The following is a 26,914-nucleotide window of genomic DNA, read 5'->3' as shown; positions in this document are numbered from 1 at the left end:
TCGCCCCCACCCCCTGGAAGTGACCAGGCCCTGATGGTCAGGTATGTCCAGGCCATGTGTGATTTGGTACCATGTGTTGGTGTTGTGTGTCCTGCCCCTGCCCCCCCCTTTGCCCCTGGTTGTTGTGCTGACCTTCTGCGGCGTCTGCGTCGGTTCCTGTACGCCAGGTGGACTGCTAGGAGGGCAGGGATGGCACGTAGGTTCGGGTCCAAGTCTGTTCGTCGTGTCCAGCTGCTCCTTGCGTGTGTCGTCCTGATTTCCCGGCAGTTTTTGGCAGCCGGTAAATATTTTCCGTGCGGGATGACGTCGGTTCGAATCGTACTTCCTGGTTCGTGAAACGTAGGCTGGATGCGTACCGACGTCAGGTTGGCGCTTTTCAGGATCGGAATTGTGTTTCGATTCTGTTCGGTCGGTGTTTTGTTAGATTCGTACGGAAATGGTGTTTCCGTAGGAATCGTACTTGCATTTTCGGATGGATTTCGCACCGGGTACGAGTCGGACGGAGAAAAGGCTCCGTCCGACGGTTCGTACCGGGTTTTTACCGGATTGGAATTGGCACCTTAGTTTTTAGTAAAATAGTTAAAGAGAGGAGTGGGGCATACTGAGAAATCCTTTCTAAATGTGTTTTATTTTTTATTTTCAACCAACTTGTAAATCGGGTCGAAAACATGAATAAAAAACAAATAGAAACATCTCTATGAGCACATTTAGATTGTAAGCATGCTTCGCGCAAGTTATAAACTCTGCATGTCTGTGAACAAGAACTACAATTATTTCATGTCCTACACATGCTTTCTCGCTCTAGTATTAATTTAATTAGTTGTATTTTTTCAGAGCGCTTTACATTTTGTTTTATAAATGGAGGTGCTTGAAAGACAGTGGGGCAGATCTGGCTCTTCAATTTCCCTCTACTTCCGCGGACAGAATGATTTCTCAGTCACACACACATACACACATCATACGCTGGTGGGGCCCATAACACCAACAATCATTCTATCAATCTATCCGTACCTACAAAGGGACTTGGGTTCCAAACGAGACTGCCTTTCAACAGGTCGATCGAATCATTTAGTTGATTTTAAGTTTAGTGAAACCTTAACACTCTGAAAATTATTCAATAATAATACATTTCAATGAAATAACAACCCGCCACTTTAATGTAATTAATAATTTTTATCTAATTCAAATGCAGGTTAAATCTTAATAATGCAATATCATCTTTTGTCATATTTACCTATTCTGGCTAATTGTCGTTTTCTAAGTCAGGAATTGGTCCTCGGTAAATCGGCTAAGTCCAGTTTTGTCATGTAGAGTCACCGTCCTCTCCGTCAGCATAACATCAGGATACTGATCATCAGTCTAACTCGTCCAAGCTTCTCAGTCATAGCCTAAATTTCCCTCTCCAGTCTACCTTTATTTATACTAAAATTTACATTCCAAATGTAATAAACACAACTTTTAAGACATCCGATTGGTTGATTGGATGGCAATTTGGTGCATCAGGAAACATTGGACTGTTTTCCCAGACGAAATAAGTTTCAAATGCGAGTATAGAAAATAGAAGTCCATAATCAATTAGCAACAATTTGCGGAAGTTCCCAGGGGGAAAAGGGTCTTTTCCATGGGGACATGACATGTTTGACTGTTCAAATGTAACTCTTTTCACATTCAGGGGCACTGGCGCCTCGCCCAGGGTGGCCTTCCTGAGCGCAATGATGACAGGTCATCGGCAATTCACAGCTGCTGAAGTTTACGCAGGCGCACTTTGTATCTCCCCTCTCTGATGCCATTTGGAATAGTCAGGTTCAATCGGCAGCCATCTTGTGGCAGGCAAAAATGGTCAACTTAAGCAAAGAAACAGAAAACGTAATTAATACATGGAAATAATTAAAACAGTGTTATTCCCTTGCTAATACCCTTATGTGCGTGCATTTATCTAGCCATATGCGACATCCAAAGCCGTTAATGCTTGTTTATTTAAGCGCAAATCACAATAACATCACACAATCAACGTGTATCATATTAATATGCGTACAGACTTAGTTCACTTATTATTCTAGCCATGCAAAATGCATTTCCCACATGTATTCTTCCTGTTAATAAGGTTGGTTAATTCAAAAACATCAAACCATTAGTTATTATAATTAATCACTAGTCGTTTTAATATAAACATGCAAAAATGGAGTGGGTATTTCAAAATAACGCATTATACCTGCTCCAGCAACAGCACAGACAGGGAAGGCATAGAAGTTAAGCAGCACTGCATAGAAAACAGTGAGAATATCGAGTGAATCAATAACACAGCATTACATATACTCAACAGAGTTCTCAGGCATGTAGCGATGCACAAAACAAACAATAAACTGAAATGCATTACCAGAGTTACCAGCATCATACTCTGGAACAACTGCTTGAGTTTATTGATGCTGCAGCCCAACCTGCATGCTTCCACCTGCAGGGACAAAGGCGGGGGAGGCAAGGAGGGTGGCCAGAAGGGAGCACATTCAAGGCTCTCATCAGAGGCTGCTTACCCTGCTCATTGTTGCTTCCAGAACCAAAGCTGCCTTCCTCCCACGGTGAGTTGCAATGTTCAGGGGCAGTGCTGCTATTGTTGGTGAAGTCCCCACTGCCCGTTGCCAGAGTTTTATTACTGCCCATGTTGTCTCGGATGCGGGACTTGGAGCCGGAGAGCTCAGCACCCTTCTCGAGCATGGCAGTGCTACCTCCTCAAGCACAGAGCTGCATAGCCACCACCTAACAACTCTCCCCTCTCATCGATTCGCGTCCACTGCTTGCAGGCAGATGAGGGGATCAGGAGTACTGGAGGAGTGAGGGGTATCAGTCAAACCTGAAAACGGTTTGCCTGCCTGCCTGAGGTTTAACCCAGTGGTAGTGCTAACCGATTACCCGACTACCTGACTCCCTGCCCCTGTTGCTCCTGTTGTGGTGGCTGGTAGCCACGCTCCCCCTCATCGTTCCGTAGCAGCATACAGCAGAGAGCAGGACAGTGAGCAGCAGATTCAGAGAGACAGCAGCTGCAGCAGCAGCGGGAGCCACAAATCCCCAATAAAGAAGGACCTGGAGCAGGTTGCTGCAGGGCACAAGGAGTTAAGGGGATACAAGGGGCCATAAAGATAAAAAAATCTATAAAGCCACACAGCTACAGAAGAGGGGAGGTCACGGAATTGAGAGGTGAGCTGGTCAATTAGAAACTTCTTCCTTCTCCTCCCTCCTCTCTCCTACTCCTTTCCCGTTCGACTGACATAACCTTTAGGGCCGAGAGCTCACTTCTCCAGACTAGTACATCCTCTGCAGAAGACCTCCACATTGCTCAGTACTGTTCATTTGATCCTCAATCAAATAAGCAAATTCAGTTTTTACCCACAGTCAGTCATTCACTTGACATAATAGGAGGCAACCAAGTCAAGCAGCCAGAGACCCTGAATCCATCGGAAAAAACTGGTACACTTTAAGAAATCCAGTCATTTTCCTTCGAGCACGGTCTGCGGAGCAGCACAGTCAGTACCGTCAGAACAGTTCAAGCAGGTTAAGCAGATTAAGCAGCGGCAACCAGAGGCCCTATTCTCGCCCCCTTTCCAGCTCTAAACTTCACCTTTGCTGGCCGAAGTGGGTTTTCTCTACCTCTGGGGTGGCAACAGTCCGAATGAGATCAGGAAGGATAAGGGAAGAGATGCCGCCATTGCCGTCCAAGCCCAGGCGGGGGAGAGACAAAAAGCTAACCCACACCCAGTCCAGCTCAGTCTCTGCGCTTATCAGCTGCAATCAAGAGCAAGACCACGCACAAGATCAAGCAATAGCAACAGAGCAAGAGCAAGAGCTCAGTAAGGGTATGAAGCAGTGCGTTTCCACCACCGCCACCAAAGCTATTCGTTTCAACCAGCCCAAGATCTATACAAAGTTTCACTTCTTAAAAGACTTTGGGTCAGCGCTGTATTCAAGCAACGCCGCACTTACAGGATTACAATCTCCCATGCTGCCTATGCAACTCAATGTTTCAGCTCAAGTCTGCAAAGAGGATTTACACCAGGACAAACAATCGACTAAACAACTGTCAACCAGCCTCACATCACAAGAAGGGCCTACGACGGCTCAATTGGACATCACCACTTCCACACCAACAGAGTCCCTGTTTTATCCTTTTCTTTTTCATAGATATGAGAAACATCCTTCACCCCGCAGTAACAACAATGACATGCCTTTACAACTCAGTCCCTACCCCGAATTCAATGTTACCAGGCAACACTTTACTACGCATGTTTTTACAACGACTTGCTGTAGGGGCTGATTGTTGGACTGGTTTTGGACTTTTAAGTCCAACACCTTCCCTACTGTTGCGTAGAATGGAGTTGGAATACCAATTTGTACTATTCCAAAGTCCAGCACCCCCAAAAGCAAATCATTGTAATGACTTACGTGGTAAAGTATCATGCGGAAATGTCATAGTCGACTTCGTTGTAAAAGACTTGCGGGGAAAAATCATGCAGGGTTTTGCCATGCAAACAGATGTAAGGGGTCAGATATGTTGTCCAATATGAGGGTTGCAGTTCAGTATACTATGGAGTGTATACATTAGTGAATCAGTGAGTGAGCTTGGGAGTGAGCATGGGAATGAGAAAGTGAGTGTGGGAGGAAGTGGGTGAGCTATTTATTAAGTCAATGAGTTAGGGACAGAGTGCACCAGTGTGTTAGGGAGTGAACTACAATGGGACTGCCTGGTTGATTTTGCACACTTTATTTGACAAGTTTGCAATGCCATAGTCATAGCAGGGCTGGAATCTTGAGGGCTCCCCAGGATCACACTGAAGTGTTTTGTCAGAGCTGTATGTGGCATCTTTAGTGCTGACAACTTCAAGCAAGGTAGGATTAAAATATTTCATAAAGTATTTTCTATGGGGTATATTTCAAAACACCTAATACAAAGCATAGACATTATATTCAAACAAAACTTAATAAAACAAAGTAGAGCAAATCCAAAGAATGCAAAATTATTAGGTTAAGCTTAGGTGTAGGGTTTCAGTTTAGGTGGATGGCAAAGTATAGGTTTTGGTTTAGGTTGTTGGGTTCTCGTTTGTAATTCAGCTGTAAAAACTTTACAAATAGTTACTCTATAACTATTAAATTAGTTTGGCTGCTATTGAATCTCTCCTATGATAAGCACTGGGAGAAAAATGAATATTTTCTACTTTCCAGAAGACACATCGGCATAAACCTATGGTGGTGATAGCTGTTAAGACACATGCCCATTTCACTGAGCCAGATTTGCATATCACAGAAGCTTTGAAAACAAACATGTTTAAACTCATGATAGGGAAGCACAAATAGAAGAGGAATGATGATGCATTCAAGCGTCTTTCTAGCGTCCCCACCTGATCAGCTGGGTAGACTGAGATGCCAGCGTGCGTCTTATTGAAAATGTGTGTCTTGTTCATCAGTTACAGTCTTATATAAGCCGGGCCCCCTGGCACAGTGAGAACTGCAGAGAGAGCCCAGGACAGTAGACGACAACCACGAGACACCTACAGGTGAGCGCTAACAGGGGGACTCTGGCAGTGTGACTAGAGGTGGGGGAAAGTCCCTTGAGGTAAGCAGAGCGCAGTCATTTAGCCTGTTTTTTCCCATCCAAGCAGAATTATGGCTCATCTACTGCTCCACGGGCAGGAAAACAAGCATTTACAATGCAATGGTCTCGGCAATATTCTAGGTAGAGCTATTGGTATTGCTCATTATTTTCTTATCATGTTTGTATCCCTAAATAAATGGCATTGTCATTTCTATTGGCCTTAGCTTTTTTTTTTGCATATGTGATACCTATTGCATTAGCAGAGAGAGAGTGAGGTAGTGAGATAGAGAGAGAGAGTGAGGTATTGAAATAGAGAGTGAGGTAGTGAAAGAGAGTGAGGTAGATAGAGAGTGAGGTAGTGAGATAGAGAGTGAGGTAGTGAGAGTGAGGTAGTGAAAGAGTGAGGTGGAGAGGGATGTTGTGAGGTAGTGATATATAAGCATAGAGTGATGTTGTGATGTAGTGAGTTGTAGTGAGATAGAGAGAGAGGTAGTGAAAGAGTGAAAGTGAGTTAGTGAGATAGAAAGAGTGAGGTAGTGAGATAGAGAGTGATTGAGGTAGTGAGTGAGAGAGAGTGAGTGAAGTTGTGAGCTAGAGAGTGAGGTAGTGATGTTTTGAGAGAGAGAAGTTGTGAGATAGTGAGGTAGTGAGATGAGTGGAGTAGTGAGGTAGAGAGAGTTATGGAAAACACAAATTATCTAAGGTGAAGATAAATATAAACGGGACCTGCAGCGTGGACTTCGATGGCCATAAGGATTTTTAACGTAGTTGTTGACAACACAATCAGTATTGTAGAGCACGTCATCTGAGTTCACGTATCCACCCATGCTGCATGATACACATCTGCTTGACTCGCAAGTTATTTTGAGAGGAAGAGTATCTGCACTTCTCACGAAAAACAGAACACTGTTAATTGGAAAGTACTGGCACTTCCCAGAAACGACATGTAACAGTGAGACTAGAGGCTTTAGTCCTGCTTTTATGACTGACCTGTCCCAGTACTTGCTTCTCAACATCTGGTCACCCTAATCATGAAAACAATCCCGGACGCAAGTGACGGCCAAGCTCGTACCAGGGCGAGCCGCCTACACCACACCACCGAGCTCAACAGACCGCCCAATGTAGTCAGCTGTTTACTCACCGGTGACATCATTCCTACACAAAAGATGACGTCACTCACCTGTGCAGATCAGATGACGGCTAGAACATCAGGTCACCGGCCACGGGTATCGCGCATGCGCACGTCACCACCCTCCTGTGGAGACTCCGCGCATGCAGTATAATAATAAAGGTGAGCACAGTTCACTGCGCACACTAAAATTCCACTTCCGCCATCTTGGGTTAAGATACGTGTTTAGGCTTCCCTGGCCGAGTAGTGCACCAAATTTCCTTCCACATACAGGATACACTGCACTTACCCGCACCATTCACGACTCACACGAGAAGATCACATTAAAGTATCGCCCCCATCGCTGGTGCCGATAGCATTGTCTCGCTCACCAAGTTACAACTACCCGACCGACATGCCTTGCGCAGTGAGAAGTAACGACAACAAAAAAGGACTATGACAGTAACAGTGACTCAGGCACTTACCGACATCTTGGACTGCTCAAGCCTAGATGGAGAGAAAGCGTTAACTGTGCACCACCGCGCCAACATGGACTGCACACAGGAGAGGCTTCCTGGAATTGGAAACATGTGCAAAAGTTCAGTTCGTAAATATCGTTCGTACACGTTTTGCTTCAATTTTTCTTCTCGAACGAATAATACTCCTCACAATGAATAAACATTGATATTCTCAAGAATTGATATGGCGCAGTTTTATTTCGCCCCACAGTAGCGTTTATAGTTTTTACTTCGCGCTAACATTATACATCTCAGCAAGCGCTCGCAGCTGTACATGGCAGAAGCTTCAGACTAGCACCCGCTCTGCGCAGACACCACTGCCTTTCTCCGAGGCATTTCTGCCTCGGAGAAACGCAGCGGCGTTTTCAGATTCGGGGGCGTGGCTAAAAAGTGGAAAGAACACCAAAAAACACGCCCCCGAATCTGAAAAAGACGGAGCCTATTTGGAGGGACGGCTCTCTCCTCCAATGGCGGGCCTCCGTTTAGGAAGCCAGCCAATGGAGGAGAGGCAAAAAGAGAGGCGGGCTAAGGAGCCACTCTAGGAAACATTAAATCTCGACTTCCGGTTCTGCCTTCGGCAGACCGGTAGTCCTCGACCTAAAAAACAAAAAGCACAGTTGTCTTTTGAAGTACTGTGAGGAGCCTGGCAATGTACCAAACTTAACACTAACTTCAATAAGTTATATACATTGCCTGGACTCCAAACAGTAAACTTCAAAGCAAAGCAACTGTCACACAAGAGCTCCCCTGCTGGGATAGTTCTTCTGAAGAGCACTATCAGGGGCAACCCACTGTAATTACCATCCTGTAATTATCATTAAAGCAATTATAACGGCCGGCCCCTGACAGTGAAGGGCAGCGTAGGATTTTTTCATTCCTTGCATCCCTCAATGCCTGGAATGAGGAATTCATGTTTAGAAGAACATTTTGCCTCCATTCCTCCTTTTTTCAATCCAGGGTTGGTAGATGTGGAAACAGACGAAGGGGCGTTTTTACAATATTTTGCCATAGGGCAGTGCTGCAAGCCTTCTAGCCGCACCACCCTACGTCAAAAGAAAGGGGCAGGAATGCACTGTATTTGCAAGATACAGCGCATTCCTCTCCTTCTGCCATTGTGCGAACTGCTGCTGAGCGCTAATGCAGGCACCCTTGAACTATGGTGCAAGGAAGTCTGTGTTGTTGGCGTGATTATTTTTGTACAGAAAGGGACACAATCCTGTACAAAAACAATCATAGGAAGCGTTTTCCTTGTTCTAGGTGTGCTGCAGAATGCAGCACATGTGGAAAGAGTTACAAATGAGGACAAATGCAAGCATTTCTCCTTGTTATGCCTGCTTAGGGAAGGCATACATTTTGACGCTGCCTGGGATTTATGTAAGTTGTAAATCTGAGTCACTCTTAAAAACAATGGGTGTTGAGTGCGAACACCCACAGCAACACCCACGGAACGCCGCTTCCATGCAGAGTTAGGCATTGCCTTACTCCATATTTACAAGACCATGAAAAACCACACAGTGTGGCTTTGAGTGGCCTTGTAAATATAGGCTGGCAAACTGCTCCTCCGGAGCATCACAAAAGTGACACTCCAGAAAGTGCTTCAAATGCATTGTAAATATACCCCAATGCTTGAACTCTACTACCTCATGTATTTAATTTTAGCTACCTTCTCTGGTGCTCTGGTAAATGTCTTCCCACCATATATCCATCTGCAGCCCTCTGTTACCCATGGTCCAGACACACTTTTGACGGAGCCTGCCGGGAATCAGCCGCATGTCTCCGAAACATACATAGCTCCACCTGCATTTGGCACGCCTCTTGCCTCTCATCTTATGGCCACTGTTCCTACTGACGACCTCACAGCTCTGAGTCAATGTGGCATTCAGGCTGTCTCCCTCTCCCGCTCTCCCTCTTTGGCAAGAGGGTCTTCCAACTTCCACTACACCATGTCCATCCTTCTCACAGGGAAAGGAGTCCAACACTACTTCTTTTAATATAGCATGTGTTTCTCCAGCATTTAACATTTAGGATTGGAGTTCCAATGGAGAATGGAGCATTTCATTGGTAATTTGAAACTAAAGGGCTGCATTTGTTTAATTTAGAGCCTGATGGTAGCTCTCTACAGAATGCATCTGTTGATATCCAGGACTCTAGCAGTTTTTGCCCCAGTGTCTTTAACTGATAGACTTCTTTCACGGGAATGGGCTCTCATCTTCAGAGCACCACAGAATTGTGAGGAAACCTAGAAAAATGGAGACCACTAAAACCACATGCATGACCTTGCCATAGCCGTGACTTTTTCAGAATGCTTATGTGTGACATTTCCATGGTGTCAGTGTATGTATTGTATGAGTAGCATTCCACTGTCGAATGTGTAACACTGCAATGACACTTTATAGCAAGTAAAAACAAACAATGAGATTCATGTAAATAGACAAATATCAGAAATTACCCCTTTTGGGCAATGAGACACTCTAGAAAGCCTTGAAACTGCTTCAACACTCCTGAAATGGAAGGTCAAAAACATGAGTACACTGTAAATAATTGTAGCAAAATGATAGTAACCAATGAACTGGACTTTCGGAGGAAGTACTTACATTTTTTAAAAACTGTATCAGCAATATGTACATGCCACCTTATTTAAATATACAAAACAGACCTAGATGTGACATACTACTGCTATATAAATAGACAAGAAACTGTTAACCCAAGTATATGCAGTAATTAAATGCAATCGAGACTAAGTGTAACGTTTGCCCATTAGAGAGAATATAAATAAGAAGACACACAAAGATCTAGGGATAATATCACAATCAAAGCGCTCACTATGGTGAGGTACATGAACCAGCGACTGTTCTATGTTCCTACATTTTGGGAACTTCAAACCTGTGACTACATTTATAATCAATCAAAAAAACTTTATTCGGTTTTCATGTGTAAAACCATAAATGTTTCCAGTATTTAAAAACAATACTTGATAAAAATGTTCCCATTGGGATCTCATGCAATACAAAGTACAATACAAAAATACTTGGTCCCCTAAACATAAACATTAAAATATACCAATTGATAGATGACTCCTGGGAACCTATCTAATAATTATGTCTCATCCGGGGTGCTAGATTAAGAGTGGACCCTCAGGGATACTACCGTTTAATCTAGGAAGTCTCTAAGCTTCGCTGCAGATTGAAGGAAATTAAGGAAAACTAGAATAGAATCTTCATGCAACAGCTGTAAATAAATAAGAGCTGGGCGAGCCTGCCTGAATTCTATCCTCCTTAAGATAGGGACAATAAAGGTTTTCCAGTGATCACATAAAAGTTACAGAATAATAAAAAATGAAGCAAATTCTGTGGAGACTCACCATCGCAGCCACAGGATGCTAAAATCTGTTCTCTACTACTCCCCCTTGGCGAAGCCAGCAGGTGGTGAAAAAAGTCCATAAGTCATAAAAGATCCCAGAAGATATGGCTCAGTAGATGATGGTGTCTCTCTAGATCTCCTGTAATTGCCCATTATCCCTTACCCACATGTGTACAAAGGTCTGTGGATAGTGTCGACGAATCTCTTAATAATTCCTTTGTCCAAGAACCGGTTGGATTGAACAGATTGAACAGTTGCATAACTGGTCAACAGATACCCCTTACACCAACCATCATGGTTAATAATTCCAGGGGGGACAACGTACATTCAAGCAGGGGGCGAGTGGGAGCTACGTCTAGTAATTCGTTAAACCATTAGCTGCTGGACTTGCTACGCGAGGGAGACCAGGAGGTGTTGAGTTAGTATGCAATTCGTTGGGCTAGCCGGGACCCTGTTGAGCTAAACAAGGAAATAATCACTAACGCAATAGACCCAATCCTAACTTGTTTAAGCGATAACCCAACACACAACGATGTCTTAAAAGCTTTTAATAGTATTACTGAAGTAGTGAAAAGTACGTTGTCTGTGGAATGCAAAGGCACAGGCAACCTTAGGAAGGGATGGTTTGATAAAAATTGCACTAGATGTTATTCAAAATTAAAGAGCGCATTGCATAGAGCTGTAAGAGATAGCAGTGAGATTAGGGCCTGCAGAAAGCTGTATAATACCGCCAGGAAAACTATTTTGATTGAGCTGAAAGATAATGCGTAGAAGAATCTTTGCGAGGCTGCCGAGTGTAAAGATAGCTCGAAACTCTGGTCGGCAGTGAACGCCCCATTCCTAAACAACAATTTGGATGTACCATCAATTGAGGTGGCCATCGAGGAAAGTATTTGGATAGACTTCTTTACTGACGTCTATTCGAAACAGGGAGGCATGGAGGAAATAGACCAGTGCCAAAACATAGAAAGGGTTAAGCAGAAATTCATCCCTATCCATCTACACATTTCACTCCAAGATGTTAACGCGGCAGTAAAGGCAAGCAGGGGAGGCAAGGCTGCAGGCCCCGACGGGATACCAATAGATCTTTATAAGCCAAACATGGAGGTGTGGGGTCCAATTTTAACTAGGGTTTTACAAGCTTGCTGTGAAAATGGATTTATAGACACCTGGTCCGAATCAATTATAGTTCCCATTTTTAAAAAGGGTGAGCGGGAGAATCCTGCATGTTACCGCCCAATATCCTTGTTGGATTCCCTAATGAAGGTAGCCGGTAGGATTGTTTTAGATCAACTACAAGCATGGACTGAAGATAACGGTATTTTAAGCGATGTCCAATATGGTTTTAGAGCTGGCTTAGGAACAAACGAGCAGATTTTAAACCTTAGTATTTTTATTGGCAAATATACACAGGCAAAGCCAGGGAAACTATACTTGGCTTTTGTTGATCTTACAGCTGCCTTCGATTGTGTAATACATAACAAGCTGTGGGAAGTCCTCAATGAACTAAAAGTTGACCCTGTTTTAATACAGTTTTTTAAGGCAGCTATATACTGGTGCTAGCGCAAAAGTCCGTTATGGAATAAAGGGCGAGTGCACTGCGTCGTTCAGGGTGGAGAGGGGTGTAAGGCAAGGGTGTGTCTTGGCACCACTCCTGTTCTCATTATATACCAACGCTTTGGAACAGGAGCTGGTGTCACACACTAGGGACCCCCCGATAGTTAATGCGTGCCCGATAGCCTCTCTCCTCTATGCTGACGATGCAGTGCTCATTGCCCTTACACAGGTTGGCCAACAGAGGGCGCTTTCCTTTTATACTTGTTTTATGGATAGGCTTGGTTTAAAATTGAACGCAAAGAAAAGCTTTGTCATGGGTTGTGGGGGGTAGAGCCTTAGAAGCTATCAGGCGGGGGGGAGCAGGGTGGAAACCACCAACTTGTTCAGCTACCTGGGCGTCCTTTTCAATAGAACCGGCTCATGGACCGCAGCTGTCAAGGCCAGTAGTTTACTCTTTATGAAGTTTATCGAGGCCCTAATACATTTTTCCAAAAAACTGGGGAAAAGGCCACCCGAAATGTTATTAAAAATCTACCAAGCAAAATGTGTGAGTACAGCAGTTTATGGGGCAGCCATTTGGGGCTTCCAAAGAGTGTATATCGATTCAACGCATTAAAAATGGTTTTTTAAGGTTTATCCTGGGAGTTCCAGCTAGTGCCCCAGTTTTTAACTGCCGCAGCGAATTAGGAGTTGTATACATTTCTGATTTAATTAAAGCCCAACCGATTCTGCTGTGGCACAGAATCTGGACTTCGTCCAGTACTGGCCTTAACAGGGAAGTAATAATGGATGCCATGAGATTGGATAATGCCGGCAAAATAGTTTGGCTCAGATATGTAAAAAAAAATTTGCAGGATATTGGACGCCCATAGTTTTTACCTCACCCGAAAACATGAACTCCATTAACCGAAAGGATTTTTAAAAAGTCTGTATGACCCACCTGGAAGAAAATAGGTTAACTCTTGAGTTGAATAAAACTATGGTGGTCTATCATCAAATAATCACCATAACATGTGATATTCAACCATATCTTTTGTGTGTCTCAGGAGGACATGATAGATATCTGCTAACAAGATTCAGATTCTGGACTTTCCATCGCCTGATCACCCATCCAGACACTAATGATTGGTCAAGGGAACTTTGTCAATGCCCCAGCGACAATATATCACCACAAACCACATTACACGCAATCTTATTTTGTAAATTTTATATTAATGAAAGGCGCAGATGGTTAATTCCCTTATTAAAACAAGAAGGATGGAGGCAATGCCGTCCCGCACATGTGTACCGTCAGATGTTGGGAAACTCTTATTGCATTGGTTCTGTGGTGGGTTTTCTAAAGAGTGTTGTACGGTCCAGGAAATGCCTAAACTATTAAATCACAAGACATGTCATAGGCTGGAATCATCTAGGGCGTCAAGGCTTGTCCTATAAATTTTAGATTGCTTAGAAGCATTTTATGAATTTTTTTCTCGCTTCCAGAAATATATCCTTATACGATGTGTAACGTGGAATTATATATGTAACATATGCTTAAATTTTTAATACTTTTTTACCATGCCTGCTTTTATGATTTTTTTAATTTCTAAAATCGAATAAAGCTTGTTTTGATTTGATTTGATTTGAGTTAGTCAATCAAGGGATTGGCACGAAAAAAAAGAGCCAACTGCCTGGGGGTAAGGCTAAAAGACCAAGAGCTGTCTCGACATCCCAGAAGACCCTGTGGACCTAGGACTGACTAAAGAAATTTATAATAAAATAACACATAAAGCTAACATCTTAATTTTTGCTTCCATGTACCTCCTTTAGGATGGACAATATATGTAAGATGCTTCACCACAAGGCTTGTAAATTTGAAATATTAACTTAAAAGACAGAGTTCTATGTGGAGGCACACTGGAATGAAATATGTTTTTATTCTTGAAAATTCACATTGGTCATCAATATTGCTGTGCGGCAATGTGAAGAAGAGTATGACTACTTTTGAAAGAAGGAAGAACATGCTACTCTGAGTACCAAGTACAGCGAATTCACTCTCCAAGGAATGTCAAAGTACATCCATCCTGTACGACACAATCTCACCAGTAGCACAGTTTATTTTGATTGCAGCCTTTCTCTTTTTTGGATAGGTACTCTAAATTGGTGAATTGGAATTGTGCATTTTCGTGTTCTAAGCTCCTAAAGAAATTGGAGACTGTAGCATGCTTGAGCATGTGATCAGGACACAGGAGTCCTTTCAAAGTACAATTTACTCCATTCTGGTGAATGCTCAATTTCAACCATTTTCCTCAACTTCAAGAACACAAGAATAAGGGAGTGTCATTCTTCTGATGTGAGATCAGGTACACTGGCACTGGGAGACCTAAAAAATGATTGTTCGACATCAACACGGAATGCTGTACTTAACAGTACAACAATAAGCATGATCATGCTGTCCTAGAGGAGGTGAATGACTGGGTCTCCCATTGCTGCAAGAGGTTAAAATTAAGAAACACAGATAAGAGAGTCAGAAAGAATAGACAGTAGACTTCAGCCTTAATTTTCTTAAAATACTGAACAATTCTAGCTTTCTTTCTATCAGGTGTTTCCAAGACGTACGCAAATAGAGCATCAACATGTTTGTTACTCTATTTTCAGGGTTTCAGTTGTGAAGAACCTGAAACACCACCCACAACACAACAATGAAGCCTGCTATTCTTCTCCTGTTCCTTGGAGCCTATGTGTGCTCATGTAAGTTTGATGCAAAACTATTGTTTTAAAGTAGAGGTTTTAGCTATCAATTATTAAGTGTGTGTTTCCGATAGGGTTTGGGTTATTCAGGCTGTGGAATTTCAATAGGTCATTTGGAAATTGTACTGGTTTGTTGGATTGCTTTTGAAAGTACCTGGCCAGTATATAGAATTTTGAAAGTCCAAACACAGATTAATTCAATGCCTACTTGACATGTATCGCGGGTGTTTCCCATTTTTCTGCTTAAACATCATTGCACAAACATATGTCAACAGTATTTTGGACACAAGGAGGTCAAAGGAAAGGGCTGCAGATGGTGTGGGAGTGAGTTCGTCCCTAATACTGTTTGAGTAGGGGGATTGCTGATATGAATTATATCTCATCACTGCACAATGCCATTATCAATGTAGCTGCAGATAACCAGAGTTCATTAGTGTTAGGAACTTGAACCACTGTCACTGTGATATTTGCATGACCTTTTATACACATTTAGGAAACAGTGTATAGGAGGATATTAATAGCCGCAAAGAAATCTGTCAAAGAATCAAATGGAAACCACTTTCTATTCCTCCAGGGACATTCTTAACAACACTTAAATACAAGGGCATCATTCATCTTTTAACTCATCAAAATGCAGTGGGCATGTGCCCAACAGTATCTCCAATCTGTGGTGAATACCCAGGATGAGATTGTTACATCACCTATCTAGCAACACGAAAAGATGATGGACGGAATGCTGAACATTGTCAAGCATTCACCCCCCAGTCACAGATTTGGTTTTGCTCGCCACAACACCCCAGTTTGAATCAAGCCAAGTGCAACTCATTTTTGGCCCTGCTCACCATGAGAACAGTCCAGTCCAGCCTGAACTGGCAGGCCAGGTACTCCCTGGACAAAAAACTCAAGCATCCTGGGACCAGTTTAGGCATATCACCCCTCATCAGCCAGGCTAGCTTGAATCCAGTTGCATAGCGAGCACAGGACCTACATCTTGGTGCACTCTTCCCACTAAGGGCTACTGGTCCCAGGATACTTGCTTTCCGGTCCAGGGAGCAGGGTCAAGACTAATTTGCCTATGGCTGGGTCCAAACTGGGGTGGCATGATGGACAAAAAAATCATAAACTTAACCCAGTTCTGTGATTAGGGGTGAATGTTTGACAATGTTCAGCATTCTGCCCATCATCTTTTTGTGTTGCTATATCACCTATCTCTCTTTCATTGGGACCTCTTGTGCCAGCACCACCAGATCCCTCGCTGCCTATCTATCAGCAGAATCTCTTCCACTGTAGGTGAAAAAATTTTACAGACTGGCTAAAAAATTGTATCTTGGTATGTTCTATCCACTGCAGTGCAGCATGAGGTATATCATTTTCCATGGTGCCTTCACTCCATGCAGATTCCAAACACGAATCAGAGCATGGCTGTTTCAGCCTGTCGCGATCAACTGATAAAAGAACCAAAATAAGCCTACTCTTGGAAACGCAAGCTCAAGGTTACCACAAATCTGCCTGGGAAGGAGTTTGAAATGTGCTAGATCTCCAGGAACATTTTGCAAAATCTAAATAAATAAATGGAACAGAAATTCACCACATAGCCTAGGACCTGGTTTCACCTGCAGACAACTCAACACTCTCTTGAGGTGGTGGAAGGTAGGTTTATTGCTAAATCTACTTCACCCCCCTTCTGTTAATATGAAATGCAATAGAACGCCAGAAACATATCTAGATATGCTGCATGTGAATGTGGCAATGATTCCTGTGAAGGAACGCTTGTTTATGCCTACCACAAGCTCCTTCCAACACTTCTTGAGGTCTGGTACATGAGGACAAGAAAAGATCTGCCCCTGGAGGATGATGAAACCCACTGGCCCACAAGCAGCGACCTTATTTGTCACAGAAAAAACATAGATTAAGGAGAAAACATAGATTAAGGAGCAGGATGGTGAATCCCAAGCAGTATGGTCCCAGAATATCGAGAGGCATATTCTCAAGGAGCTATCGCCAAATTAACGGCACTTTATCGCAGCCAAAGTCGCGATAAATTTACCGCCCCATTCACAAGCTGATGCTAACAGCCCATAGCACCAGTTTACCTGTGATAGCAGCCACAAAAAACATCGCCACAGATGACCCCGGGAACTATCGCTAATGAGATGCAGAGTAGGAGTTCCCTGGACAAAAGCCGCGATAGTACCTCTCCGCAACATTCTCAACGATCAGCCACATCGGAAATAAGTCCACAAAACATGCGAAATGGTGTGTTAGCAGCAGGAAACCAAAACCTACCCTGACCTGGTGTAAAGTCGGACGGCAGCCGGCACCAGAAAAGGGAACCCAGCCCACAGCCACACCTGAAGGACAACAGATGCCATGGAGCTACTCATCATGCAACTGAGAGCCTCAACAGGCTCACAACACCCACCGCCACAAACCCCAGGCCCGCCACCAACCCACAGACCTCCCCTGAGGCATCGCAGACACAGACCGCGGACCTTCAGGAAACGCACCAGCCTCACAGACATTACACCAGAGTATGTCATTGCCCACTACAGGCTCAAAAGGACAACCATCCTCCGCATCCTGAACATCATTGCCCACAGGCTGACTGTACCAACACAGCGTACAACCAACATCCATCCGCAGACAAAGCTGCTGGCTGTGCTGCACCTGTTGGCCTCTGGTACCTTCCAACCAACAACTGCCAGAGTTGGAGGAGTCTCACAGCCAGCCCTGTCAAATTTCCTCACACCTGTCTTGGATGCCATCGTCAGCTTAGTACCCCAGTACCTATACTTCCCCACACTGCGCAGGAACAGCTGGAGACCAAGCAAGTTTTCTACACCATAGCTGGATTCCCGGCCGTGTTGGGGTAAATAGACTGCACACATGTCATACTTGTGCCCCCTGCCGACACTGCACACAATTACGGCAACAGAAAGCACATGCATTCCATCAATGTGCACGCAATAGTGGACCACCGGGGACTCTTCACCAATGTCGACGCCAACTACCCAGGCAGTGTGTATGATTCATACATCTTCCGACAGTCCATCATCAACAGGCACTGCCAGAATGGCACCTACAGTAAATGCAGTGCTTGTTGGTAAGTACTAAATGCACACATCACACACCTCAACTCCACAATCATACAACTTACAACTCTGGTAAAGCACACATTACAAACCCACATACAACATGCCAAACAACATGCCCACCCACCAGACACGACAGCACAACTTACCGTGGGAACCTGGCCGAGCCATGTACATGAGCAATCAACGGCATGGAACCTCAGCCACACATTAGCAGAATGTGGTAAGAGGAGGGAACCAGGCATGTGCGAAGGAGGCAATGTGACCGATAAATGAAACCGCACACAATGCCAAGTGTGGCGTGAATGTGTTGGACAGACTGCAGTATGCATACCACACACATATCCATGTCGACATACACCGCTGGTGTTTGGTGTAGTGGACAGTGGACGCAAGCATGTCACCCCAGCCAGGGGAGAACAATGAAAGGTAGATTGTTACATCCCCCCCTGTAAGCGTGAGAGGAGTTGGCTGGCCCGGCATACACCAGGCCAGTGTAGGGGTGTGAATAAAAAGCACTTAGCTCTGGGAGTGGTCCTTTTCCAGAATGCCCAATGTCCCTGCCAGGGCGGCGCCTCTCACCCCTCCACGAGGCCTATGCCATGAGCAGTGTTGCCTGGGATCCTGTGCTCCTGCTGCACCTTGGGCCGCTGGTCCACAAAGCCGCCATGGCTGCCACTGCGCATCCAGGCATCACTGCTCACCTGCCGACCACGGCGTGTTTCAAAGAGGGCCCACCACGAGCTGGTGCAAGCTCCAATCCCGAGGCCCCTGACCTTGGCAGACTACTCGGACCATCACGGCCTCCGCGAACCAAGTCCGCGGAACTCCTTTCTTTTTGACATACTCCACCGGCATACTCAGCGGACAATTAGGACACACATTTGGAACTGAGTCTTGATTATACCATGGCAGAGTACATGATTTAAGGCAGAGTTCATGTCACTATACTCCCTCCGATGGGGTGCCACCAAGTCTGTGCATAGGACTCCCACCAAACGTGCCAGTGGCCCTTGCTGACTCCGGCCTCCGGCCTGCACTAAGGTCCTGCAGGCGTCACACCAATCCAATGCAGTCCATCACAGGCAGGACACGGCCTCCTCACCGGCTGCACACCTGCTCAGCTCTGGTGCCACTACCTATGTCACCCACAAATGTAATACAAATGCCATTTCAACGTCTTGTGTGAGAGATCCAGGATGAGATGGCTGGACAGCGGTTGGCCCGGGCTGACCGCTGCCTCCGACCGACACTGCTGCCAACTAGGTCGCACTTTTCTGAGTCTTGATTTTTTCATGGCAGAGTTCATGTCACAGTACGCAAGGAGAGGAGAAAGAGGAAGACGCGCTTCAGTCCGGAGGAGATAAGACTCTAGAGGTGATGGGACACTACCAACAACTGCACTGGTGCCACTGACTCAGTTGATGGACAGAATGCAGAACAATGTCATACATCAACCCCAGTGCAGAGATCTGGGCCTAAATCCATAGTGTTTTTTTTTGCTCACCATGCCATTCCAGTTTGGACCCAGCCATATGCAAATCAGTCTTGACCCTGTGCCTCATGGGAACAGTCCAGCCCGAACTGCCAAGCGAGGTTCTCTCTGGACTGGAAACAAGCATCCTGGGACCGGTTTCGGCATTTCACCCCTCTTCAGCCAGGACAGCTTGATTCCAGTGGCATGGAGAGCACGGGACCCACGTCTGGGCATACCTGTCCCACTCGGGATGAAAAATGCAAAAACAACAGTGGATGGACAGAATGCAGAACAATGTCATACATCAACCCCAGTGGAGAGATCTGAGACTAAATCCATCGTTTTTTTGCTCACCGTGACATTCCAGTTTGGACCCAGCCGTATGCCAATCAGTCTTGACCCTGTGCCTCATGGGAACAGTCCAGCCCGAACTGCCAAGCCAGGTTCTCCCTGGACTGGAAACAAGCATCCTAGGACCGGTTTCGGGTTTCACCCATCTTCAGCCAGGATAGTTTGATTCCAGTGGTGTGGTGAGCAAAAGAATGATGGATTAAGCCCAGATCCTTGTGACTGGCATTGAATGTTTGCATTGTCCAGCATTCCGTCCATCAATTGTTTCTTTTGCATATGTCGCCCTAAGTGGGAAGGGTATGCTCAGATGTGGGTCCCGTGCTCACTACACCACTGGATTCCAGCTTGCCTGGCTGAAGAAGGGTGATGCCCTGATACCGGTCCCAGGAGGCTTGTTTCCAGCCCAGGGAGGACCTGGCTTGGCAGTTCAGGCTGGACTATTCCCACTAGGAACAGGGTCGAGACTGATTTGCATATGGCTGAGACCAAACTGGGGTGGTGTGGTGCGCAAAAGAATGATGGATTAAACCCAGATCCTTGTGACTGTGGGTGAATGTTTGCAGTGTCCAGCATTCCGTCCATCAATTGTTTCTTTTGCATATGTTGCCCTAAGTGGGAAGGGTATGCCCAGACGTGGGCCCCGTGCTCTCCATGCCACTGGAATCAAGCTATCCTGGCTGAAGAAGGGTGATGCCCTGAAACCGGTCCCAGGATGCTTGTTTCCAGTCCAGGGAGGACCTGGCTTGGCAGTTCGGGCTGGACTGTTCCCACGAGGAACAGGGTCAAGACTGATTTGCATATGCTGGGTCCAAACTGGGGAGGTGTGGTGAGCAAAAGAATGATGGATTAAACCTGATCCTTGTGACTGGGGGTGAATGTTTGCATTGTCCAGCATTCCGTCCATCAATTATTTCTTTTGCATATGTCGCCCTAAGTGGGAAGGGTATGCCCAGACGTGGGTCCCGTGCTCACTACAAAACTGGATTCAAGCTAGCCTGGCTGAAGAAGGGTGATGCCCTGAAACCGGTCCCAGGATTATTGTTTCTGGTCCAGGGAGGACCTGGCTTGGCATTTCAAGCTGGACTGTTCCCATGAGGAACAAGACTGATTTGCATATGGCTGGGTCCAAACTGGGGTGTATGATGAGCAAAAGAATGATGGATTAAATCCAGATCCTTGTGACTGGGGTTGAATGTTTGCATTGTCCAGCATTCTGTCCATCAATTGTTTCTTTTGCATATGTCGCCCTAAGTGGGAAGGGTATGCTCAGATGTGGGTCCCGTGCTCACTACACCACTGGATTCCAGCTTGCCTGGCTGAAGAAGGGTGATGCCCTGATACCGGTCCCAGGAGGCTTGTTTCCAGCCCAGGGAGGACCTGGCTTGGCAGTTCAGGCTGGACTATTCCCACTAGGAACAGGGTCGAGACTGATTTGCATATGGCTGAGACCAAACTGGGGTGGTGTGGTGCGCAAAAGAATGATGGATTAAACCCAGATCCTTGTGACTGTGGGTGAATGTTTGCAGTGTCCAGCATTCCGTCCATCAATTGTTTCTTTTGCATATGTTGCCCTAAGTGGGATGGGTATGCCCAGACGTGGGTCCCGTGCTCACTACACCACTGGATTCAAGCTAGCCTGGCTGAAGAAGGGTGATGCCCTGAAACGTGTCCCAGGATGCTTGTTTCCAGTCCAGGGAGGACCTGGCTTGGCAGTTCGGGCTGGACTGTTCCCACGAGGAACAGGGTCAAGACTGATTTGCATATGCTGGGTCCAAACTGGGGAGGTGTGGTGAGCAAAAGAATGATGGATTAAACCTGATCCTTGTGACTGGGGGTGAATGTTTGCATTGTCCAGCATTCCGTCCATCGATTATTTCTTTTGCATATGTCGCCCTAAGTGGGAAGGGTATGCCCAGACGTGGGTCCCGTGCTCACTACAAAACTGGATTCAAGCTAGCCTGGCTGAAGAAGGGTGATGCCCTGAAACCGGTCCCAGGATTATTGTTTCTGGTCCAGGGAGGACCTGGCTTGGCATTTCAAGCTGGACTGTTCCCATGAGGAACAAGACTGATTTGCATATGGCTGGGTCCAAACTGGGGTGTGTGATGAGCAAAAGAATGATGGATTAAATCCAGATCCTTGTGACTGGGGTTGAATGTTTGCATTGTCCAGCATTCCGTCCATCAATTGTTTCTTTTGCAACTGACTCTGTGCAGTGCATGCCTACCACACATAGCTTTAGGTCCCTGCTGATCGCTGCCTCCGGCACACACTGCGGTGGAGTAGGTCACACAAGTTAAACTGAGTCTTGCTCTCTACATAGCAGAGTCCATGTCATTGTACAGGCCTCATCGCAGTCTGCATCTCCTTCCAGCTCTGGTGCCACTGAGTGTGTGCCCTCAAATCCATGGGCAATCTCTGTTTGGACATCGGTGGCGTCTCAGCACATGGGCTGGAGGCTGTCTTCATGTACATGTAGCTGATACTGACAAGGTGGAAAAGCGGGATCTGTAGCATTCAACTCCGCCATCTGCCTGTTTCTGCTTGCTTCTGCCCTCTGCTTCATGCCCTGGAAGGACACCTTCCACTGTCCTCCGCAACCCTCCACGAAATTCCCCTTGGACATCGACAAGTACACGATCAGCTTGCGTGGTACTTCCTCAGAGCACCGCAAGTCAACGTCCCGTGGCAGTGTGCTTGTGCCAGCTGCTGTGCATCCAGGGCCACAAACTGTGCTGCTCAAGTCAGGGACCCATGAAGTACGTACCTTGTACTGCTGAGTGTCTGCTCACTGTTGTGGTCTTTGCCAGCACTAACAAACCCCTGGGTGGTGGCTTACACCACCCAACACCCATCCAGCACAGGCGTCATTGGAGATGTGACCCTGGCAATATAAGGGGCCGGGCGCATGTGCCCGTGGCCGTCCCACAAACTCACTCAGTTTGTCTGTGTGTTTATTATGTATACATGAGGACAGGGCTCATTCCACATAACTTTGTGCTGTGTACAGCGTGCGCATCCATGTCACCGCAGGCAGCAGTGTAGACCTGGGACATGTAACCATGTTGGACCTCCCTGTGAGTGGGGTGGACAGGCGTACGACAGTACTCCACACATGGATCTGGGTGTGGTGCAGTGTAGGCCTTGCCAAGGATGTGGCTGACGCGTGTGTCTCTGTTGTGGTGTCTGTGCCCCCGTCCCGCAATCGACGATGTTTCCATGTGGCATGCCCCCGGTGTGCGTGCTCAGCCGCAGGGGTACATGGGGGAGGCAATGCCCGCTCGGGGTCAGGGATCACACATGCCAACTGTTGTGTGTGTCGCTATTATCGCAGCATGCGCCAAAGATGTACCCTCAACTGCATGTCGGGTTCAGCCAGGCAGGTGCTCTACATCTGTGTCAGCCCTGTCCCTGCAATAGGCCAACACATACATGGCCGGCCACATTATGTGCAGCATCATCACAGTGTCGTAGTCAGGCTTGTGGACATGCACAGACAGGCATGATAATGGTATGCAGTAGGGGTGCATGTGATGCAATCGCACTGCGCACAATAGTGAATGTGCTCGGGGGAGGTGCGGCAGTGAGGCCACGTAACAGACAGTGATGGCGCTCATTAGCAACATGCAGTACATGTCATACAGGAATTACTAAGTCACACATATCACACACCAATGAACCAGTGAGCCTGCCAATAACATCGTGCAGTTCATACTCTTGACTCTTGTCTCTCTGCACTGTCACAGGTGACCAAGGATATGCACTCTGCGCTTGGATGATGACTCCCCTCCGAGCCCCGAACACAGCCCCAGAGGCAGTACAATTTGGCCCACAAACGCACCAGGGGCATCATGGTGCACACATTTGGCATGTTGAAGTCACGTTTCAGGTGCCTAGAAGTCACAGGTGGAAAGTTCCTGAACAGCCCAGGCCTCTTGTGCAAGATGATCGTTGCATGTTGTGTATTGCCCAACATATGTGTACGCAGCAGAGCCCCATTGATATGAGTGCCAGATGCACCGGACGATGATGATGAGGCAAGTGGAATACACCCCACTGCAGCCGCAGCATGAATTGCCCTAGGGACTACATCATTGACAATTTCTTCTCTGGTTGACGTCACATTGTGAGGGTCCTTAGCAGTAATGGCACAGTATGTTGACTGACCACAGGCACAGCATGTGCTAATAAATGCATTCTGAAATAGATTCCCTGCATGCATGTCACTCATCTGTACAGCCACTTCACTCAGACAAGTGGGGGTGTGACATGTTGTGCTGACAGTTTAGGAATTTGTTAACGGATGGTGGGTGTGTCACCTCTGTGCAGCGAGGCTGTTTAGGGTGTCGCATATTGGAACAGCCAGTTCTGTGTGTCACAGTTGTTACGGTATCCCACTCTTCGGCGTTTCACATGTGCCCCAACTCATTCCATTTTGGCTGTCATATGTGGCCTACAAGTGACAAGAGTAATTCTTTTGGGCTCTGATATGTGCCGCCATGATGCAGGGATCCACCCTGTGACTCAAGTCCCGTGACACGGGCGACATGAGCGTGGGGTGAGTTACTGCCCCTACATTGGTCCATGCTTTCATTTTTTGTTGGTCATGGACATGGCACGTTGGTGTGAAAGGGCTGTTGTTTGTCCCTCTGCAATTTGAAGAGGAGATGAGGTTTCACAGTGTGTTCCATGTTTGTTTCTGCATTGGCGCAGATTACATACTGAATGCATGTCATTGTACATTGTGGCTGTTTGTGGGGGACTGCCTATTTGATTTGGACAATGGTCATTTGTTCTGCGTCACAGCTGTGGGGTTGTGCTCGTGCGTTGTCATCTCACCGTTTGTTTGGTCTGCTTTTATGGTGCATTTTTCCACCAGGCGCATGGGATTTGCAGTCCTGCCACTGGTTTTCGCTGCTTTTTGTATCGCGATTGGCCTCATCACAGCTTTTTTGGCATTCATGTTTCGCATTTTTGCAGCGTGGCGTTGATTTTAACGCTGCCATTTGACGCGTTATCTGCGGAATATCGCATGGTGCCGCCATATTGAGAATGCTTTGTTAACACACCGTAATTTTCCCACGATAGACTGCAATGTTGGAAGTTGAGTTAGGTTACTTTTGCGATGGTTATATCACGTTCTTGAGAATATCCCCCCGAGTCTTTTATTTCCTGCTACCTTAATATTGTATCACAAATATGTATCACCAACACAGGAACAAGAGAAGAATAGATGGGTAAGAATATGTGTGCTGAACGTGATCCTCCACACTTATTCCTTGATGATATATCTATCTACAAATAACACAAATTTAGAGTTAAAATAAATAGATCTAGACTTACCTAAAAATAGCTTCTTTACATTTTGTTTGTCAATAATAGTGCTATAATATTTTAATAGTACAATAATAAACTCGATATTTTGGTACACAGTGATCTCAATCGCCCCAACCAGGTGCGGATCACCTAGCTGGGATGGGATGCCCTTTGCCAGGGGCATGGGGGTAGAGGCGGGGGAAGGGGGCTCCCCTTCCAGCTCTAAATGATCCCAGCAGTGTGTATGCCATTAGCACTACACCCATCCCCGTCTTTCGCTCAGCGATTTATGTATCTGCTCTCCGTCCCACACTTGCTGCAGCTGCACACAGGTGCTGTACCACTCACCCATGCTAGATGCCCCTCGAAAGAGGGCACAAATGGAGCAGTACTTCAGGTCGTTGTAATATCCTCCGATGCGGGGTAGCGGTGCAGTCTACCCGTGTCGGAGGTGTTGCGCTAGCGCTGACGCGTGACGTCACGCGCTGAGTATAAATAAAGGGGCGTGGCCCGGGAACGGGAGTTGGGACCACGCTGAAGCGAGCATGAATGTCGGAGTCTGTTCACTGCCGTAGCAGTGCTAATAGTATGCGCGCTAGCGGCAGCAAGGCCATCACAGTCATTACTGCGTGACACTCTGAATGATATTGTTACTGGCGGGCCCTCAGAACTCAACAAAAGGGATGTAATACCTCAGGTCCTTCGACAGTCAGAGGAAGTAATAATCAGTTACAAGATGCCCTGGGCACTTCGAAGCCTGCCACCATCTCACAGCAGGAGAAAGAGAAAACTTCTTCCTTCTTTCCTCCCCTATTGTAAAATGTGACAACATTAAGCTGCACTTCAGCCCAGTACACAAACAATTAGATCTATTTGAGTTTATCACTAAATATTATTATTTGAACTTTATTCCCAAATCCATCCGAAAAGGCAAACCCACAGTCAGCCCTCTTTATGAGTGGGTTGCATAGTCCTATCGGTGACATGCATGGGCACAGATTTACCTCATCTTGGTGCTGAGTAAACCCAATACTGGCATGGAATGTCTATAGCCACCATGTGCAAAAGTAGATGAAAACTCTTACAGAGATGTCACTAAGTCAGTATTTCCTCGTATGGAAGCTGAAGGTCCAAGTTGGCCCTGTGGCGATCTCTGTGCCTTCACAGGTACAAGAGTTTTTGGAGCGTGTCTGTCAAGTTTCTCGCAGCCGTGACCAAACCTTTCGGTTTTACAGAAACAAGCTCTCAAAGCTGTAGTGTGCTTCTGAACAACAAGAAAGAATGGCCCTCATTCAGGGTGAGTTTTTCCCCAGGTTGCACCTGCCTGTGAGGGACAGAAATAAAGAGTATGTTTTCCGACTGCGGAACTGAGATCTAAAAGACAGCAGAAACATTTAATCAAAAATGTGTTTAACAAATACAAAATACAAATACATTTATTTTGGCTGAGAACAATTGAATGCCATACAACTAAATAAGAACTAATTTAAACCAGAGAACCACCTTGGTAGGACCAGTTGTTCATCCCTAATATTTATTTGATAGTTTTAATAGCATCACTGACACACAAATATCCACTATTTAATTTAGAGACATTGGCGTTCCGATACATTTTGTGATTTATTATGCTGCCTAGATATTAACAGTTAGTGACATACTCTGCAGGAGAAGGGTTTATTGGCCGTTTGAACGCTGGTTTATGGGATTCAAAGTCCATATCTTTCTTTTAGGTAATTTGATCTGAGGAACATTATGAATATTATATTTGTACACACGATTTAGTTCTTTTGAAGGACAATTTGGGTCATTGATTAAATAATCAGG

The 26,914-nt window shown here is 45.8% G+C and overlaps 2 long non-coding RNA genes across 2 annotated transcripts in view; one reads left to right on the top strand and one right to left on the bottom strand.

Moving 5' to 3' along the window:
* Positions 1–1,247: 1,247 nt before the first annotated feature.
* On the bottom strand, positions 1,248–25,547 carry LOC146844063 (uncharacterized). Its single transcript, XR_014981127.1, has 4 exons — positions 25,439–25,547; positions 7,175–7,263; positions 2,213–2,260; positions 1,248–1,844 (listed from the first exon to the last, which is right to left on the bottom strand). It is a non-coding gene; the product is annotated as an uncharacterized LOC146844063 (long non-coding RNA).
* LOC146844062 (uncharacterized) overlaps positions 5,392–26,914 on the top strand; it is a 157,976-nt gene continuing 136,453 nt past the window's right edge. The window contains exons 1-2 of the long non-coding RNA XR_014981125.1: positions 5,392–5,543; positions 14,762–14,854. This is a non-coding gene — a long non-coding RNA (uncharacterized LOC146844062). The remainder of the gene's footprint in view (positions 5,544–14,761; positions 14,855–26,914) is intronic.

This window comes from Triturus cristatus, chromosome 4_1 (assembly GCF_964204655.1).
Source record: "Triturus cristatus chromosome 4_1, aTriCri1.1, whole genome shotgun sequence".
NCBI classification, from domain to species: Eukaryota; Metazoa; Chordata; class Amphibia; order Caudata; family Salamandridae; genus Triturus; species Triturus cristatus.
Note: the sequence above shows the minus strand (reverse complement) of the source record. Positions and strands in the feature narration are given on the sequence as shown.